Here is a 21,888-nt window from a genome sequence, read left to right as displayed (position 1 = left end):
AAAAATGAATCAATCTTCTCGTACCAAGACCTGGGAGCTTGTTTTAGTCCATAAAGTGCTTTCTTCAATCTATAGACTAAATGTTCTTTTCCTTTCTGGACAAACCCTTCCGGTTGCTCTAGATAAACCTCTTCTTTTAGTTCTCCATTCAAAAATGCAGACTTTACATCTAGTTGGTGCATCATCCAATGTTTCTTAGTAGCTAAAGAAATTAACATTCTGATAGTGTTCAATTTAGCTACAGGGGCGAAGGTTTCTTCATAGTCTATCCCTTCTTTTTGTGAGTACCCCTTTGCAACCAACCTAGCTTTCAATTTTTCTATAGTTCCATCTGCATTAATTTTTGGTTTATATAACCATTTACAACCTATGGTCTGTTTTCCTCTAGGAAGTTCAACCAATTCCCAAGTGTTATTTTTTATTATTGAATCATATTCCTGTTCCATGGCTATTTTCCATTCACTACATTCATTTTCTTCTTTATAACTAGACGGTTCAACCACATTCATCATACTAGTTATAAAAGCATTTTCCCTATATCTTGCAAGCATTTGAGCTTTCCTACTTGATCTCCCGAGTGGTGGGGTGGTGGTTTCAAAACTTATTTGATCATCATTTATTTCTTCCTGCTGCTGCTGTTGTTGTTGTTGTTGTTGTTGTTGCTACTGCTGTTGTTGTTGGGTCCCTATAATACTAGTGATTACTCCATTACTATTGTATTTATACCCCTTATTTATATTTTTGTGCCCCTATTACCCCCATATTGTTATTTATGTGCCCCATAGAATCCCTCTATTGTTATTTTTGTGGCTTTATATTATTATTGTTAGGTCGGCTGGATTATATTGTGACTCCTTAGACTCCTATATATAGAAAGGAGGTTTTGTCATTTGTATCATCCAAGAATTGTTCATTTATGTAATGTAAAGGAGGTTTCCCCCTCGAAGAGGCTGAATTCTAAGGCGTTGATCTTTATTTTCTATCTTTTCTTGAGCTGGTTTCATAACATTTGGTATCAAAGCTTTGGATTCTAGGGTTTCGCTGCTCCAAACAGGTCATCGTGGCATTTTCGCTATAACTTTGTTTCTGTGATGTTTCAGAAGTCGCAAAAAAAACCCATTTGAGAAGAAATCGCGTCGAACCGTGGGTCCAAATTTCAGAGCTTTTTGTGTGATATTTGCGGAGATATGATCTGAGGAAGTTGGTCTTTTTTCAGACTCCTAAATTACATTCAAAATAGGTGACCTGGGGAAAATCGTCATAACTTTCTCTCTGGGGATCGGACTGAAGTTTCGTAAGAAGGTACAGAAATAGGACGGACTGTAGTTTCTTGTGGGTGTTTTTCAGATCCAAAGGTCGAAACAGTGACTCGCGACACGTCGTACAAGTTAGCTCTACTGAACTAGTCTATAATCAAGTCACTGTGGGAGATTTCGCATAACTCTTCCTTGGAGAATCCAATTGTTGGCATTATGATTCAGGCGTTGTCCTTGATGGCAACCCATTCAGGTGATAGATCACTTTTCTTGATGATCAGCTCTCTATTTTTAAGAAGGACGCAGGAAATCTGTTCAGCAAGTGCGTCCCCGCAGGTATACCATGCAGAACCCGCATCCAGGGACGCAGGCCAGCCGTTCAGGAGGTGCGTCCACCCAGTGCACACATTTCAAGGCAGAGAAAAGCACGTGGGGGTTTCTTGTGTGGTATCTAGGCGACGGTTTTTGTGTTTCTATGGTGTCGGCTCGTGGTATTGTTCCATGTTTTGGGGAGGAGCTTGCCTATATAAAGCAAAGGAGTTCATTTGGATTAAGCATCATCTTGGTTGAATATCTTTTGGTGAGATCTAGTCCAGATCTATGAGGGCGAATCTTCTAATGGACTGTGATCTCTTTGGCGCATGATCAGATCTGTAGATCTGAGTGGTTGGGTCAGTTCTGAAGTCCTCATATCTTTTATATCTGAAGGGACGCAGGTTCAGTGAAGGACAAGTGCGCCGAGACGCAGGGAAGACCGGGCTCAGGTGCGTCTCTGAAGCGAAAGACGCGGCGCGACTGTGTTATTGGGTGCGTCTCTAAAGCGAAAGACGCGGCGCGATAGTGTTACTGGGTGCGCCAGTACGCAGAGAAGCTTAAAGGAACAGTGCGTCTGCACGCAGAACAACAGAAGGTAAACTGCGTCCAGTCGCAGGCCACAGAAAGAAAAATTGCGTCCCTGTCTTAAGATGATCTGTTAATTGTATATTTCTGTTCATAAGGTGTTCTAGGTTGTTCCTGTGATTACTGATCTGATATCTGTAGTGGACTGTATCTGTTGTATACTTGTTGATCATTTGATTCTTCATGAAAAGAAGTAGGGGGTTGTAGCTCCCTTCCAGGAGAGACTGGAAAACGAGAGAGAGTTGTAGCTCTCTGCAGGTTGCAGCCTGCGTACTGGTAAAGGACTGCACCAGTACAAAATCATTGTAAAAAGAATTTCTTGAAAGAAGATAGAGACATATTGCAGCAGGTGGTTTTCTCCCACATTGGGTTTCCACCTTACATCTTGTGTTCTTTAGTGTGACTGTCTATTTTCTTTGTTCATGCTCATTATTTTATGGTACTGATATGCAAGAATAATTCAAAAGATCAAATAAGGAAGATTTGTTAAATTGATAGATAATACTGATTCACCCCCCCTCTCAGTATTATTTCCAACAATTGGTATCAGAGCAGGTCCTTCAGAAAAGCTTGATCGCTTGAAGGTAGATCGTTCATCATGAGCAACTACGAGAGAGAAGCATCAATCAGGCCACCGGTTTTTGATGGGACAAACTTCAATTATTGGAAGGTAAGAGTTACTGCATATCTTCAATCTCTTGGTACTGAAGTTTGGGACATTGTAGAAACAGGCTATGCTTTTCCTTCAGCTACTCCTACAGATCCAGCTGAGAAAAAGAAGTATGAAACAAATGCAAAAGCAGTCAGTACTTTATTAGGAAGTATATCCCAAACAGAATTCATGAAGGTAATGCACTTCAAATCAGCAAAAGAAATATGGGACAAAATGATCACAAGCTATGAAGGAGATGAACAGGTAAAACAAGCCAAACTTCAAACTCTCAGGATTCAATATGAGACTCTCAAGATGTATAATGATGAAAGTGTGGCTAATTATTTTCTTCGGGTAGATGAGATTGTAAATTGTATGAAAAATTTGGGTGAAGAAATAAAGGAGTCTATAGTAGTTCAAAAGATTCTAAGATCATTATCCCCCAAGTTTGAATCTAAAGTATCTGCAATAGAAGAAAAAGAAAATCTCCGTGTTCTCACTATGTCTCAGCTACATGGAATTCTAACTGCTTATGAAATGAGAAAGGGAGGACCATCAGACAGAAGGGAGGCTGCTTTTAAAGCATCAGGCAAAGAAGATCACTATGAAGCAAGCCATGTTCCAGAAGAAGAGGAAGAAGAATCAAATTTTGTCAGAAATCTTCAAAGGGGTTCTGGAAGGTTCAGAGGTAAGCTACCTTTCAAATGCTTTGCTTGTGGAAGAGTAGGTCATTATGCTACAAAATGCTCTTATAAGGATAAAGGAAAGGAACCAGTTAGATGGAACAAGAAACAAAGTGCAAATAAGAAAAGCTACTACACCCATGAAGATAGTGATGGCTTATCAAACAGTGATGAAGATGAACAAGGTAATAAATATAGGTTGTTAATGGCATTTGAAGATGATGATTATGAGGATGCTGTAGATGTGGATAACCTTTATGATGAAATTACTAGACTCAAGAGATGTATAGAAGAAAAGAACATGATTATTGATACTCTACAATTTCAAATTGATGAAAAGGAAAAACATCTTGAAAAATTAGAAGGTGAAATTGTTGGTCTTAGAAAAGAAATTGAGAAAACAAAAACTATTAATCTCAAGTTTGTCAAAGGATCAGAAACTTTGGATGAGATTATCAGTGTGCAGCGGTCTCCACTAAATAAGACAGGTCTGGGCTATAATGGAGAAACTTCTCAAGCATCCACTTCAAAAAGTTATCTTGATGCAGCAATAAGAAATGAGCAAGAGCACAAGGAAGATCATCAGGTAAAGCAGGGACAAATGTCAAACAGAAACCATCAGGGGCAATCCAGCTTAAGGGTGAACAAAAGCCACAACCAGCCACAGGTAAAATCTTCTCATTTTGGTTCAAGAATAGATGAAAATAGAAATTACAATCAGTTGGCTGGTAGATTCAATAATCGCAGAAGCTTCTTCAATGGACAATGCTTTTCTTGCCATAACTTTGGTCACAAAGCAGCTCAATGTGTTGCGTATAAAACAATCATGACTAGGGAAGCTCAAAAACAAAGAAGTATGACAGGGATTACAAAAAGGACCTATAACAACTTTTCAGCTCTTGAAAATGAAGTCGAATGTTCTATTTGCAATAATTTTGGACATGAAGACTTTGAATGCAGAAGCAGGTTTCCGGAAAGAAAAGTACAAGAGCAGAAAAAGGAACAAGCCTCAGGCACCAAAACATGGAGAATAAAGGAACCTCAAACAGAAAGATGTGGGATAGCATTTTATGCAGAAGGGCAAGAAAATCTATGGTACATTGACAGTGGATGTTCGAAGCATATGACAGGTGATAAAGAAAAACTTGAGTCTTATTCTAGTTTAGAAAAGGGAAAGAAAGTCTCTTTTGGAAATGATACTCCTGCAACTATAAAAGGAAAAGGTATTGCTCCTTTAAAAGAAGATGTTAAGGCTGGAAATGTTTTGTTTGTTGATGGTTTGAAGCATAATCTTCTAAGTGTCAGCCAGATGTGTGATCAAAGAACCGAGGTTATATTCAGATCAAATGGATGTCTTGTTCGTGATCTTGATACAGGTAAAACAGTTCTCAAAGGAAAAAGAACTCCAAATAATCTATACATATTTGATGAAGGACAACAACAATGCTATCTAAGCAAGGATGAAGAGCACTGGTTATGGCATCGAAGGTTGGGACATCTAAGCTTCTCACAAATAAGGAAAGCTTGCAAATATCAGGCAGTTCGCGATCTTCCAGATATCAAAATTCCTGACAACACCATATGCAGATCATGTCAGTTTGGAAAACAAACCAGGACTAACTTTCCAGAGAAAGAAGGATCAGCTAGCATGCCTCTTGAGCTAGTACATACAGATGTATGTGGACCATTCAGGAAAAGAACACCTAGAGGAGAGGAATACTTGATATTATTTATTGACGACTTCTCCAGGTTTGTTTGGTTAGGACTTATGAAGCACAAAGATGAAGCATTCGAAAAATTCAAATCCTTCAAAGCCTTGGTTGAAAATGAATCAGGTCACAAAATTAAGTGCCTCAGATCCGACAGAGGTGGGGAATTTACTTCAAATGAATTTTTCGATTTCTGTGATGAACATGGGATAAGGAGAGAATTCTCTACAGCTAGAACTCCTCAGCAAAATGGAGTTGTTGAAAGAATGAACAGAACAATCCAACAAATGGCTCGTGCTATGCTTGATGAATCAGGAACTCCCGCAACTTTCTGGGGTGAAGCTGCACATACTGCGGTTATTATTCTCAACAAGACAAATGTTCGGGTGAACAGCACTCAAACTCCTCATGAGCTCTGGAGTGGTAAAACTCCTTCAGTAAAGCATTTCAAAATCTTTGGGAGTAAATGCTATATCAAGAATACTGAGGAGCAGCTTGGTAAACTTGATCCTAGAGCAGATGAAGGCATTCTTCTTGGCTATTCTCCACATAGCAAAGCATACAAATGCTACAATAAAAGACTTGGCAGAATTGTTGACAGCATTGATGTAGTGGTTGATGAGAAGGGATACATTCCTAGGCAAATACATCGTGAAGATATCGAAGAAGATGAAAGCTACCCTCAAAGACAGAATGATGAAGAAGAAGAACCTCAAGAAGAATCTCAAGAAGAACCTCACGAAGACGCAGAAGAACGAACAAGAATAGAAGAAAAGACTCCATCCAGATATGTTCAGAAGAACCATCCAGAATCTCAGATCATGGGACAGAAAGAAGCAGGTATACAAACTAGAAGAACAGTTGCAAAAGCTTCAAGCTATTTGGCATTACTCTCCTCTACTGAACCACAAAATGTGAAAGAGGCATGCAAAGATGAATGTTGGGTGAAAGCAATGGATGAAGAACTTGAGCAAATCGAAAAGAACAACACTTGGGAGCTGGTTCCTAGACCAAAGGATAAGAATGTTATCGGAACAAAATGGGTCTTCAAAAATAAATTGAATGAAAATGGAGAAGTAATTAGAAACAAAGCCAGACTTGTTTGTAAAGGGTATGCTCAGCAAGAAGGAATAGACTTTGAAGAAACTTTTGCTCCTGTTGCAAGACTTGAGGCCATCCGAATGTTCCTTGCTCTCTCAAGTTTTCAGAACTTCAAAGTATTTCAAATGGACGTAAAATCAGCATTTCTGAATGGAGACTTGGAAGAAGAAGTGTACATTGAACAACCAGATGGGTTCATTCTTGGAAATGATCCAAATCTTGTATGCCGATTGAAAAAGGCTCTCTATGGTCTCAAACAAGCCCAAGGGCTTGGTACTACCGATTGGACAAATATCTTCATCAACAAGGTTTTTCAAAAGGTTCAGCAGATAGCAATCTATATATAAAAGTTGAAAATGACAAATTGCTAATACTTGTTGTGTATGTAGATGACATTATTTTTGGCAGCAATGAAGAAGCTATGAGTCAAAGCTTTGCCTCAGTCATGCAGAAAGAATTTGAAATGTCCTTGCTAGGAGAACTGACATACTTCCTTGGTTTGCAAATCCAACAAAAGGAAGGAGGAATCCTTTTATCTCAAACCAAGTATCTCAAGCAGATTTTGAAGAAATATGGCATGGAAGATGCAAAACCAGTATGTACACCCATGGTCACAGTATGTAGTCTTAGTGCAAATGATGAATCTGCAGCAGTACATCAACCAACCTACAAATCTATGATTGGAAGTTTACTATATTTGACAGGTACCCGACCAGACATCATGCATGCAGTTGGAATAGTTGGAAGATTTCAGGCAAATCCAAAGGAGACTCATCTTCAAGCAGTGAAGAGAATTTTCAAATATCTTCAAGGGACTCAAAATTATGGCTTATGGTATCCTAGAGATACAAATCTCACTCTTCATGCGTACACAGATGCAGATTGGGCCGGAAGCGTGGATGACAGGAAAAGCACAAGTGGCGGTGCATTCTTTATGGGCTCCAGACTGGTATCTTGGTTCAGCAAGAAACAGAGTTCAATTGCCTTGTCTACAGCTGAAGCGGAATATGTTGCTGCTGCATCTTGTTGCACCCAACTTCTTTGGATGATGCAGACTTTGCAGGATTATCAAATCACTTGTACACCTCCTATTCCTATCTTATGTGACAACACAAGTGCAATCAGCATCTCAAAGAATCCGGTTATGCATTCAAAAACCAAGCACATACCAATCAAGTACCATTTTCTCCGGGAACAAGTACTTGAACAGAAGGTCAAATTGGAGTATGTTCCTTCTAAGGAACAAGTTGCTGATATTTTCACCAAACCGTTGCCCAGGGACACTTTTGAATACCTCAGGCAAAAGCTGGGGGTTGTTGATGCATCATCTTATTGTTGATCATCTTCCTATTGGTGGTATAGGCTCAGGGGGAGCACATAATGCATTGTTGGCATTATGGAAAAGGAGATCTTGGAAATAGCTGCAATATGTCTCTATCTCCTTCATGATGGATTTCTGGTTATTTGTTACAGATCTGGAAGAGCATGAGCATAGGGGGAGTATACCCTTTGCCCTTGATGTCAAAGGGGGAGAATGAAGCTGAAGATCATGAGGTTGCCATCAAGTCCAAAGGGGGAGATTGTTGGCATTATGATTCAGGCGTTGTCCTTGATGGCAACCCATTCAGGTGATAGATCACTTTTCTTGATGATCAGCTCTCTATTTTTAAGAAGGACGCAGGAAATCTGTTCAGCAAGTGCGTCCCCGCAGGTATACCATGCAGAACCCGCGTCCAGGGACGCAGGCCAGCCGTTCAGGAGGTGCGTCCACCCAGTGCACACATTTCAAGGCAGAGAAAAGCACGTGGGGGTTTCTTGTGTGGTATCTAGCCGACGGTTTTTGTGTTTCTATGGTGTCGGCTCGTGGTATTGTTCCATGTTTTGGGGAGGAGCTTGCCTATATAAAGCAAAGGAGTTCATTTGGATTAAGCATCATCTTGGTTGAATATCTTTTGGTGAGATCTAGTCCAGATCTATGAGGGCGAATCTTCTAATGGACTGTGATCTCTTTGGCGCATGATCAGATCTGTAGATCTGAGTGGTTGGGTCAGTTCTGAAGTCCTCATATCTTTTATATCTGAAGGGACGCAGGTTCAGTGAAGGACAAGTGCGCCGAGACGCAGGGAAGACCGGGCTCAGGTGCGTCTCTGAAGCGAAAGACGCGGCGCGACTGTGTTATTGGGTGCGTCTCTGAAGCGAAAGACGCGGCGCGATAGTGTTACTGGGTGCGCCGGTACGCAGAGAAGCTTAAAGGAACAGTGCGTCTGCACGCAGAACAGCAGAAGGTAAACTGCGTCCAGTCGCAGGCCACAGAAAGAAAAATTGCGTCCCTGTCTTAAGATGATCTGTTAATTGTATATTTCTGTTCATAAGGTGTTCTGGGTTGTTCCTGTGATTACTGATCTGATATCTGTAGTGGACTGTATCTGTTGTATACTTGTTGATCATTTGATTCTTCATGAAAAGAAGTAGGGGGTTGTAGCTCCCTTCCAGGAGAGACTGGAAAACGAGAGAGAGTTGTAGCTCTCTGCAGGTTGCAGCCTGCGTACTGGTAAAGGACTGCACCAGTACAAAATCATTGTAAAAAGAATTTCTTGAAAGAAGATAGAGACATATTGCAGCAGGTGGTTTTCTCCCACATTGGGTTTCCACCTTACATCTTGTGTTCTTTAGTGTGACTGTCTATTTTCTTTGTTCATGCTCATTATTTTATGGTACTGATATGCAAGAATAATTCAAAAGATCAAATAAGGAAGATTTGTTAAATTGATAGATAATACTGATTCACCCCCCCTCTCAGTATTATTTCCAACACCAATTTGGGTCAGACTTGTGGCATTGAAAAGAGGACACAGAGAGCTACTACAGGTCACAAGTTCAGAACTAGATGATTGGAAAGTACAGAGATACATCAGAGGCAATATCGAGCTCCTACAAAGTGAAAAAAGGTGTGTAGATTTTTTTTAAATTTTTGCTTAAGTTTGGTTTGAAAATTTATTTTGAAGGAATTCAAAGGGCATAGTAGAGCATTATTATCGGTAACTGATGCCCCGAGGAAAGAAAATGCAAACACCTAGTAAGGAACCTGAAAGCTCTAGCATGACTCATGAAGAAGAGGAAGAAATGCTACATGATATATCAAAATTACAAGAACAAGTGCAACAAATGTCACGCTCACAAAAGTTAACAGATGCTAAGATAAATGGCGTGGAAGCTAAGATAAATGGCGTGGAAGCTAAGATGAATGGCATGGAAGCTAAGATGGACAATTTGAAGATAGATTTGAACACAAATTTGAAGACAGGCATGGCAGATTTGAAGACAGATTTGACTAATTTTCTACAAGAAATACTTACTAATGGTGAAAAGGTAGTAAAGGAAACTCATGATGAGAACAAAAGAAATGTTAATCATGATTCCATAGATGCTAATGTTGGATCGAAGAATCACCATATTCCAAAAATCGATATGAGGAAGTTTGATGGCAAGGATCCCGCCACATGGATATTACAGATGGAGCAATTCTTCGATCTCAATAATGTGCAAAACACACAAAAGGTACGTATGGCAACTTTATATTTGGAACCAAATCAGTTTGTATGGTATCAATGGCTTTGTTCTCGTAAACAATTTATCACTTGGGCAATTTTTACGGAAGAATTGATAGCACATTATGAGGATACAAAAAGCAACACTTTTTTTAGCCAATTGATAAGTCTCAAACAAAAGGGTTCAATAATGGAGCACATTGAGGAGTTCCAAAAATTGAACATAAGGGTAAAAGATATTCCAGAGGAGCATAGGATTGATGTGTTCATAGGGTCTTTAAAGGATAATATCCAACATGATGTGCGCCTTTGGGAACCTGATTCATTAGAGAAGGCATTCAGGTTAGCAAGAAAAATGGAAAGCAAAATTATGGCAACTAGGAAGCATACCATTCACAACTATAAAGACGGAAGTGTTGTTGCCCATAGTCTTCCACAACCTACAAGGTTGACACCACAACAATTGGAAGAAAAAAGAGCAAAAGGGCTTTGTTACAATTGTGATAGCAAATACACAAAAGGTCATAAGTGTGCTGAGAAGAAATTATTCTACATAGATTGTGAAGAGGAAGAAGAAAAGGAGCAAGAAAGGTCAAAAGAAGAGGATATATTCCAGGAACAAAGCCTAGATGAAGAACAAATAAATCCGACCATATCTTGTAATGCATTGGCGGGAATTACCACTCCTCAAACCATCAAGATAGAAGGACAAATCAAGAAGAAAAAGGTAATAGTGTTGATTGATTCAGGAAGCACCCACAATTTTATTCATTGTAGGGTAGCAAAAGAATTGAATTGCTTCCTATATCCAGCACCAGAGTGTCAAGTGATGATTGCAAATGGAGGAACAATAAATTGTTCTGGAAAGTGCCATAATATCAAGCTATCCATGGGAGAATATGTATTGACTAGCCCAATGCTTTCCATTCCAATGGGAGGTGCTGATGTTGTACTAGGAGTCCAATGGCTACAATAGCTTTTAATTTTCAAGAACTTTTCATGAAATTTTCTGTGGAAGGAAAGGAAGTTGAATTAAGGGGTATTGCAGGGAAACCAGGAAAGATAATCAGCTCTAATGGCATGACAAAGCTTCTAAAAAAGGAGCAAAGAGGTGTAATTGCACAATTATGTTCGCTAGATGTTTCCACATTGGAATCATCTATTTCTCCAGATCTCCAAAAAGTCCTGGACAATCATTCCAAGGTATTTGAGACTCCCAAAGGTCTCCCACCTATGCGTGATCATGATCATGCTATTCATCTGATTCCAGGAAGTGTTCCTCCAAACATCAGGCCGTACAGATATCCCTATGTCCAAAAAAGTGAAATTGAACGTATGGTTGCAGAAATGCTAGAGGCTGGTATAATTCAACCGAGTCAAAGTTCTTTCTCAGCTCCAGTAGTATTGGTGCACAAGAAGGATGGATCATGGCGCATGTGTCCAGATTATAGGGAGCTCAACAAGCTCACTATTAAAGATAAGTTCCCCATTCCTGTCATTGATGAATTACTGGATGAATTGCATGGATCAATTTACTTCACCAAGTTGGATCTTCGTTCAGGATATCATCAAATCAGAATGAAGATTGAAGACATTCCGAAAACGGCATTTAGAACTCATGAGGGTCATTATGAATTTTTGGTCATGCCTTTTGGCCTTACCAATGCACCTTCAACATTTCAAGGTTTGATGAATTCAATTTTCAAACCATTCCTTAGAAAATTTGTGTTAGTATTTTTTGATGATATACTAATCTACAGCAAGTCTTGGAAGGATCATGTTGAACATGTTGACAAGGTGCTACAACTATTGGAGGAGAAACAATTATATGCAAAAAGATCCAAATGTTTCTTTGGAGTCCAGGAGGTGGAATATTTGGGTCATATTGTATCTCATGAAGGAGTTAAGGTAGACCCTAGCAAAATTAAAGCCATTAAGGAATGGAAAATCCCCACATCCATAAAGCATCTGCGAGGATTTCTTGGGTTGACAGGGTATTATCGCAAGTTTGTTAAGAATTATGGGAGAATAGCAGCACCTCTAACAACATTATTGAAGAAAGATTCATTTTCATGGACTCCGGAAGCAACAAAGGCCTTTGAACATCTTAAAGAGGCAATGTGCCAAGCACCGGTCTTAGCTACACCGGACTTCACAAAAACCTTTATTGTGGAATGTGATGCTTCAGGAAATGGAATTGGTGCTGTTCTAATGCAAGATGAAAGACCCATTGCTTTTGAAAGTCGTCCAATCAAGGGAAAGTTTTTAAGCAAAGCTATTTATGAGAAGGAAATGTTGGCAATACTCCATGCACTTAAGAAATGGCGACCCTACCTAATGGGAAGACACTTCAAGGTAAAAACGGATCATGATAGCCTTAAATACTTTTTAGAACAAAGATTATCCTCTGAAGAGCAACAAAAGTGGGTCACAAAGATGTTGGGTTATGACTTTGAAATCATCTACAAAAAAGGGAAGCAAAATGTGGTGGCAGATGCACTCTCAAGAAAGGATGAGGATGTGGAAGCATTGTTGTGTGCCATTTCTATTATCCAACCAGATTGGATAAACGAAGCAAGGAGGAATGGAAGAATGACGAAGAAGTGTGGGCACTTATTCGAAAGCTACAACAAGATTCCAGTACTTCTGATACATTTAGCTGGAAAATGATTCGTTATGGTACAAAGATCGCTTATACCTCTGTAAGAATTCCCAGCTAAAACAAAAGATTCTTATGGAATTGCACACTTCTCCCTTAGGAGGGCACTCAGGATTTTTAAAAACTTACCACAGGGTTAAGAAGGAATTTTTTTGGGATGGCCTTAAATCAGATATTCAAAAGTTTGTGGCGGAATGTTTGGTTTGCCAACAAAATAAAGTTGAAACAATTAAGACACCGGGTCTATTACAACCTTTATCCATTCCAAGCCAACGTTGGGAGGAGGTTTCAATGGATTTTATCACAGGTTTACCCAAGTCTGAGGGAAAGAGTGTCATCATGGTGGTAGTTGACAGACTTACCAAGTATGCACACTTTTGTGCATTATCACATCCATTTAAAGCCAGTACAGTTTCTACTGCATTTATGGAAACAGTTCAAAAGCTACATGGAAACCCAAAGATTATTGTAAGTGACAGAGATCCCATTTTCACTGGAAATTTTTGGACAGAATTATTTTCTTGTCTTGGTACTCAGTTAGCTCATAGCTCATCTTATCATCCTCAATCTGATGGGCAAACTGAGATAGTAAACAAATGTTTGGAAGGATATCTTCGTTGCTTTGTATCTGATAAACAGACACAATGGGTCAAATGGTTGCCTCTGGCTGAATGGTGGTATAACACTTCCTTCCATACAGCAACAAAAATGACCCCATTTATGGCACTTTATGGGTATCAACCACCATCCATCACATCATATTTAAGAGAAAATTCTAAGGTTCAGGCAGTGGAACATCACATCGAACATCAACAACAAGTCCTCCAACTCTTAAAGGATAACCTCGTGTTGGCACAAAATAGAATGAAACAACAGGCAGATCAACATCGCAGTGAAAGAAGTTTTGATGTAGGTGATTGGGTATTCCTACGGCTACAACCATATAAGCAAATGTCCCTAAAGCAAGCTAAGAAGGATAATAAATTATCACCAAAGTATTATGGTCCGTACAAGGTGTTGCAAAAGATTGGTACTATGGCATACAAATTGGAGCTTCCTGCAGCTTCTCGATTGCACCCAGTTTTCCATGTTTCATGTTTAAAGAAGGTTATAGGCGACAAGCTCCCAATTCAAACAATATTGCCAGAACTTGACGAGGAAGGAAAAATTATATTGGAACCGGAAGCAGTCACAGAAACAAGAACTCGACAGCTACGAAATCGATCAATTTCAGAGTATCTTATCAAGTGGAAGAACTTATCCGCTGAAGATTCCACATGGGAGGATGAGAATTTTATGCAGAAGTATCCAAACTACTCAAGCGTTGAGGACAACACTTTTTTGAAGGAGAGGGGCATGTTGGGTCCCTATAATACTAGTGATTACCCCATTACTATTGTAGTTATACCCCTTATTTATATTGTTGTGCCCCTATTACCCCCATATTGTTATTTCTGTGCCCCATAGAATCCCTCTATTGTTATTTTTGTGGCTTTATATTATTATTGTTAGGTCGGCTGGATTATATTGTGACTCCTTAGACTCCTATATATAGAAAGGAGGTTTTGTCATTTGTATCATCCAAGAATTGTTCATTTATGTAATGTAAAGGAGCTTGCCCCCACGAAGAGGCTGAATTCTAAGGCATTGATCTTTCTTTTCTATCTTTTCTTGAGCTGGTTTCATAACAGTTGTTGTTCATCCTCTACCTTTGTCTGCTGCTAACCCTGATTGTTCTTTGCTTCTTCTTCCACAATGTATGGAATGTCCCATTCCACATAGCGCTCATCAGGTTCTTCATTATCCTGCTCATGGAATTTAACATCTCTACTAACAAAAATCTTGTGAGTAGAGAGATTAAATAATCTGTATGCTTTATATGATGAATAATACCCTATAAAAGTACATTTGATGGCTTTCGAGTCTAATTTTAACAATGTAAACTTTGAAACGGGAACTATAAACTCAAAACAGGAACTCTGGCAAAAAAACGCCAAAAAAACATCAAAAACAGTGCTAAAAACGAAAAGTGTGTATACTGGAACGATGGTTTTTTTAGGGACAATTTTGAACATGTTTTAAAAATGGCAGTGATTATACCAGAACGATGATTTTTTTTTAGGGTTAATCTTCAAAATTAAAAAAAAAAAAATACTAATAAAATGATCCAACAACATAAAAATGACTCATAACTTCTCATTTAACACCATATGGAAATCAAAAATTTTATTTCAAGATACGATGCATACATCATTTAGATACACTGTCTTAAACAATTATTCAAAATCACTCATATTGTCTTGCACACCATCAGAATTCACATCTTCAGATGAGTACTGGATGCTGACGAAGATGTTCCATATTCTTCTCTTTCATCAACTAGTGCCCCATCTGAGTCCACATGCATGCCTATCATTTCAGGTTTCAAAATTTTTCTAGATCTATGACTGGTTTTAGCAGACTCCCATCTCAACACTGTTCCTTCTGGTAACAACCTTTTCAAAATATTTATCGTCTTGAAGTGAAGAGTTCCTCTCTTTGTTAAATTGAAGACTTAAACAAGTATGTCAACATCCTCCAATTTCAATATGTCTGTGCGGCGAAGATTTATATTCGTACCCTTTCTTTTTCTCTTTCTGCCATTTTTTTGTCAACTATGATCTCTCGATTATACACACCATTGAATGGGTGTGTATTTGTGGCATACCAATGTACTTCAACACTTGTAACATCCTCATTTTCTATAAAGACCTTTATAACTTTAGCAACCCAGAATGGATAGCCATTGGGATCTCCATCTGCTAGCACTGCGATCATGCAACCCTCCTTAATATCCTATACTGAACCCTTGTAAAGGTCTTCCATGGCTTCATGTTGTGCACGAGATCTTCTGGAACCAATATACATCTCTCTTTCCTCTGCCTGTGAAGAATTAATAATACCTTGAGATTTTTGCTGTTCAACAATGTTTATTTCCTCATGTGCATTCGACACATTTTGTGGCCAAATAAATGGATTTTTCAAAGGTATATCTTCATTTGTTGTTGTTGAAATGATGTCACTTTGATTATTGAAAAATGACTCCCACCAAACTGAATCAACAATGTCAAAGTACTCATATGTATATCTAATACATTTTTTAATTTCTTCTAAGCAATCAAAATAATTTATATCTCTATTTTGTTTGCGTGCATTATGAACTTCACCAACCGATTGTAATAATAATATTTTTGATGCAAATATTGGATGATCTGGAATGAACTTCAAAAATTGCAAACCTGATGACGGTGCCCATTTTGTAGTAGTTGAATACTTCTTGCCCCATATTAGTGTTTTCCCATCAATTCTTTTGATACGAAATTGATGTTGGAAGCTAATGTCATTAAGTTGTTCAATGCATTTCCCCTCACCATGTGATCCCATAATAAACCTTCGCATGTCAACAGTTTCTTCCAACACATCAAAAGTAGGCTATGGCATGTATGATTTCTTAATACATTCAATTAATGATGGCAAGCTCCCAACTTCCTTTCTCCTTAATATGACTGAAAAACGACTGAACCTCTGATCAATATGGTCATGAGTGTGCCTAAAAAGAAGGAAACCAACCTTTACCTTCTGAAAAATTCTCATTTCAACAAGCATGTTTAGATATCCAAAAACAACCTGATTTTTGTTTTCACGGCAAGTGTTGTCCAATTGTAGATACAAAACTTCAGGAAGATTACCATACCAATGAGAAAGCACATCATGAATTATGGTTATGGTCAGATTTGCATCATTATGAATATTTGGAGCCGTGAAGTACACCTTTGGCAATATTTTCCCATTGAAGACCATACAAATGACTAAGTGATACTGAATAAAAATTTCCTCCTGTAAATTTTTGGGTGTGCGAACAAAATGTGGTAAAAGTGTTTTCTTCTGGTCCATACCATCAATTATCAAACCCAAATATTTATTTGGATTATCATAACACTTCTTTCGATTCTTGTACAACTTTTTCCTTTCATTTGTTTGTTGTTCGCGATGCTCCTGAAGTTCTTTGACAATTGAATCTACACAACATAAAAGAAAGCCATTAAGAAATATGTTTTCATACTTGATGAATATACAATTTTAAAAGTTAAAGTTATGAATGCCTACCTCTTTCTGACCCTTCACATTTGTCCCTTTTTTATTTAAGAGAAGCACATGTACTGCAAATCCCCATCCTTGTCTTCTTAGGAATACGGACATTGTGGATTTCTTTCTTCCATACCTTCACAAAATATTGATATGTAATAAACCGGCCATGTCCCTCAGCACCTTCTGCATATTCTTTGTATAAGTTGTAGATTTCTCGTCTTGAAAAATTATCTGGAATATGTATTGTCTCTCTATTTGGCATACACTCTCCATGCTTTGAAAATAAATCTTTCATCCATGACATTGAAGTATTTGATAATGGCCCAAACTGTCTTTTATGACATACTTTAGAATAAAATGTTGGATCCTTTTCCAAATTTTCTTGAATTCTCGAGAGACGAAAATTCCCAATCGAATGAAACATTTTGAAAGATTTTCTATAGATAAATAAAGTCTTAATATGATAATCATAACCCGACATTATAGATTGCTTGCACCCAACTAAATATGAATTGTGCATGCTTTTATTAATTGACAAATATCTCTTCCTGCTCTCTAATGCAAATTTGAAATCCATATGTTTCAAGCAATCTTTTTGACAACATTCACTTGAAATGAGTGCACTGATAGAACTTCTTCTCGTCAGATATTCTACTCTACCCCTTGTATAACTAGAACATCTTGCATTAATACGAAAAGGTCTGCTCCTACTCCTCGATATAATATTTCTTGGCAACATCTCCATCATTGGATCGTCATCTGTATAAGGATTTTCATCATCATTAAGAGGAATGTTATCCACACTATGATCAACTGTGCTTTTCAAATACTGACTTGGAGGATATTCTTCATCTTCCCCTTCTTCAGTGCTACTGTCATAGTCCTTAGAATTCGGACTCAATGGAAAATTTGACTCGATGTTTATTGGATATTCTTCCTCATGTGCATTTTCAGTGCTTCTCTCACAGTCCATAGAATTAGGACTAAGTGCATCATCATGTCCTTCATCACTGCTACTTTTATACTCATTAAAATTAGGACTAAGTGTATCATCATGTCCTTCATCACTACTGCTCTCATAGTCCTTAGAATTAGGACTAAGAGGACATTGTGACACTCCATTCTTTTAAAATTCATCATCACGCTCTTCATCACTGTTTCTCTCATAGTCCTTAGAATTAGGACTAAGTGGACACCGAGACACTCCATTCTTTTGAAATTCATCATCCCGTTCTTCATCACTGCTATTGTCATAGTCCTTAGAATTAGGACTAACTGGACACCGTGGCACTCCAGACTTTTGAAATTCATCATCCCGCTCTTCATCAAAGCTGCTCTCATAGTCCTTAGAATTAGGACTAACTGGACACTGTGGCACTCCGTACTTTTGAAATTCATCATCACGCTTTTTATCAAAGCTGCTCTCGTAGTCCTTAGAATTAGGACTAACTGGACACTGTGACACTCCATACTTTTGAAATTCATCATCATGCACTTCATTACTGCTGCTCTCATAGTCCTTAGAATTAGGACTAAGTGGACACTTTGACACTCCATTCCTTCAAATTTATCATCACGCTCTTCATCACTGTTGCTCTCATAGTCCTTAGAATTAGGACTAAGTGGACACTGTGACAATCCATTCTTTTGAAATTCGTCATCGTGCTCTTCAACACTGTTGCTCTCATAGTCCTTAGAATTAGGACTAAGTGGACACCGTGACACTCCATTCTTTTGAACTTCACCATCATGCTCTTCATCACTACTGCTTTCATAGTCCTTAGAATTAGGACTAAGTGGACACCGTGAGACTTCATTCTTTTGAAATTTGTCATCAAGCTCATCATCACTACTGCTTTCATAGTACATCGAATTTGGACTAACTGGAATCTGTGACTCTTTATTTATTTGAAATTCTCCATCCCCTCTTTCATCAGTGCTGCTCTCATAGTCCTTAGGATCAGGACTAAGTGGAAGAAATGACTTTCTATTCGTAGTGGAAGAATTCCTTCTATATTCATCCATATGAATAGAGTTGTTACGCGATGAAGATGTTGATGCCGTATACATCGAAACTTCACTATCAGGACAATCCATCCCTTTCAAATAGAAGATGTTGAATGATACAAATGGAGAGTCTCCTAAAGATATTATATAGCTTAGAGAATGAAAATTTCCCTCCAAAAATCCCCCCCCCCCACCAAAAAAAAATTTCACGAAAATATTTCCCTATTAAAATTTTGTGAGATTTATTTCTCTTCATTATTTTATTCTACAATTTAATGAAAAATGTAAACTAAATTTTTTTATGGAACAAATAATTAAAGTTAAAATTGTAAACCACAACCTTCTACCTAAATTATTTTAATAGTCAAAGTATATAATATTTACTAAACAATTGAATGTTTTTTCTAATTTTTATAATACATCCTGAAACAAATTAATCCCACATTCACCCCGCTGTAAAACAATTCCATAATATTCATTTTATCATATTTTCCTTCATCGCCATAAAAAAATTAACATGTTAAAATTTATTAAAACTGATTAATCCCGCATTCACCGTACGGTAAAACATCTCCGTAATTTCACCTATATATTCAATTATCACTATTACTCACATTACATCAAGGTTTTCCGAGGTTCGTTGAAAGACTTGGAGAAAATTTGTGGAGCATCTACATTGGTATCAACAACATATTCAACGAAGAATTCTCGGAATTGAAAGGTCAGTTAAATTTTTTTTCTTGAAAATTCTCATATTAAATTAGTTTAACGAAGTAGATTTTTTTTTTTTAAACTTAAGATTTTTTGTTAGCTAAATTAACCAATATTTCCACCGTGAGCATGGTGGGCCTGGGGCACCCCCATCCTGCAACCGACTGGCCACCCACTCCCTTCACACACCCTACTAGCCCCTTACCCAAACTCACCCACTGCGTCCCCTTTACCACCTCATCCTCAATTTCCCGCCCAACCCCTTCCCCCCATGTCCTCCCCCTACCCACTTCCCCCCCACAGCCAGCCACCAACCCCACGCCTACCCCCCCGCCCCCCACCAACCTTTTTCCCCTCACCTCCCGCCCCTCAACCCCCATCCTACCCCACCTTCCTACGCCCCCCCACCCCCCACGGCCCACCCTCCCTAGCCCCCTACCACCCACGGCCTCACCTCCCCCATCCCACTCCACCGCCCTAACCCCCCTCCCTCTCACCTCCCGCCCCTCAACCCCTATCCCACCCCGCCTCCCTACCCCCCTACCCCACACGGCCCCCTCACCCCTACCCCCCTACGCCCCTACCCGGCCCGCTATCCCCCACCACACCCCTACCTGGCCCCCCTACCCCTCTCGACCTCCCACCATAGCCCCCTACCTGGCCCCTCTCCCTTCCCCCTCCCCCCTCGGCCCTCTCGACCTAACCCCCTACCCCCCTTCCTCCTCCCCTCCCCCCCTGTGCCCCCCACGCCACCCCCCTACCTGACCCCCTCCCCCCTCGGCCCTCTCACCCTACCCTCCTACCCGGCCGCCACCCACCGTCCCCTTCGCCACTCTCTTCCCCCCCCACACCCAACACCCTCCCTTCCCCCTCCCCCCTCGACCCCCCCACCCGGCCCCCCCACCCACCCCCCCTCGGCCCCACCCCTTCCCTTCCCCCTCTCCCACCCACCCTCCTCGCCCTCCGGCCCCCGCCTCCCGCCCTTCGCCCCATCAGACAACCACCCCAAGTGGGCCGCCAGGCCGCCGGAGTGGCACGGGGTGGGCGACTGTGCCTCACCTCGCACCACCCCGGTGGCCCGCCTGGGTGGCACGGGGTGGGCGGCGGCGCCTCACCTCGCGCCACCACGGTGGCCCGCCTGGGGTGGCAGTCCGATTCCGAGAAGCAGACTTCCACCCCGAGCGGGCCGGTGGGGTGGCGCGGGGTGGGTGGGCTGCGCCCCACCCACCCCGTGCCACCCCACCAGCCCGCCCAGGGTGGCAGTCCAATTCTCAGAATCGGATTGCCACCCCAGGCGGGCCGGCGAGCCGTCGGGGTGGTGAGGGGTGGGCGGCGGCCCAACGACCCGACGACCTGCTCGAGGTGGCAGTCCGTTCGATGGGGCGGAGGGCGGGAGGCGGGGGGCGAAGGGCGGGTGGGGGAGGGGGAAGGGAGGAGGGGTGGGTGGAGGGGGCGGGTTGGGGAGGGAGAAGGGAGGGGCCGGGTGGGGGAGGGGGAAAGGTGGGAGAGGGAGAAGGGAGGGGGGCTTGGTAGGGGGTAGGATGGGGGGGTCGAGGGGGGAGGGGGAAGGGAAGGGGGTGGGTGCGGGCTGGGTAGGGGGTAGTGTGGGGGGGCAGAGGAGGGGGGGCGGAGGGGGGGAAGGGAACGGGGGCGGGTAAGAGAGAAGGATGGGGGGCCAGGTGAGGGGGTAGGGTGGGCGGGCTGGGTAGCGGCGGGGGGAGGAGGGGGGCTGAGTGGGGGGTTAAGGGGGTGAGGTAGGGGGTATGGGGGTATGGGGGCCGGGTAGGGGGCGCGGGTAGGGCAAGGGGGTAACGGGGTGGGGACAGGAGGTCGAGTAGGGGGAATGGGGCGAGGGGGCCGGGTAGGGGGGAACGGAGGGGGTGCGGGTGGCAGCCGGGTAGGGGGGTGGAGTGGGGGGGGCGAGTGGGGTAGGGGGGTGGAGTGGGGGGGCGAGGGGGGTAGGTAGGCCGGGTAGGGGTGGTATGCTGGGGGGGCCAGGTAGAGGGGGTAGGGGTTTGCGGGGGATGGGAAGGGTGAGGGGGGAGGTAGGTAAGGGAGGTAGGAAGGAGGGTCGAGGGCAGGGGGAGAGGGGGGTGGGAGGGAGGGCCGGGGGAGAGGGGGGTGGGAGGGGGAGATAGGAGGGAGGGCTGAGGGAGAGGGAGAGATGGTGAGGTATGGGGGTGGGGGAGGTGGGTAGGAGGGAGGGCTGGGGAAGGGGGGTAGGGGGAAGGGGTGGAAGGGGGATAAGGGTGGGATGGGGTGGCCATCTGATTGCGGGGAGGGGTGGCTCGGTTGGAGGGGGGGTAAGGGGGGTAAGGGTGGGCTGGGTTGGCCGTCCGATTGCGGGGTGGGGTGGATCGGTTGGGGGGGGAAGTGGAGGTAGGCTATAGGGGGTTGGGGGGTGGAGGGGAAGGGGGAAAGGGGGGGGTGTGGGGGGGTAGGCTACAGGGGGTTGGGGCGTGGGGGGGGGAAGTTGTTGGGGGGTGGGGTGGTGTGGGGATAGGGGGGAGGGGTGGAAGGGGGGTAATGGTGGG

General features: G+C 41.8%; 1 pseudogene; it reads left to right on the top strand.

Annotated features, from left to right (window-relative positions):
• The window catches only part of LOC149177541 (serine carboxypeptidase-like 50), a 30,186-nt pseudogene extending 9,292 nt beyond the window's left edge, over positions 1-20,894 (top strand).
• Positions 20,895-21,888: the final 994 nt, after the last annotated feature.

Source organism: Pinus tabuliformis, chromosome 4_1 (assembly GCF_031772625.1).
Source record: "Pinus tabuliformis cultivar Carrire ecotype Pingquan chromosome 4_1, CPIR1, whole genome shotgun sequence".
NCBI classification, from domain to species: Eukaryota; Viridiplantae; Streptophyta; class Pinopsida; order Pinales; family Pinaceae; genus Pinus; species Pinus tabuliformis.
This window is presented reverse-complemented; position numbering and strand designations above follow the sequence as displayed.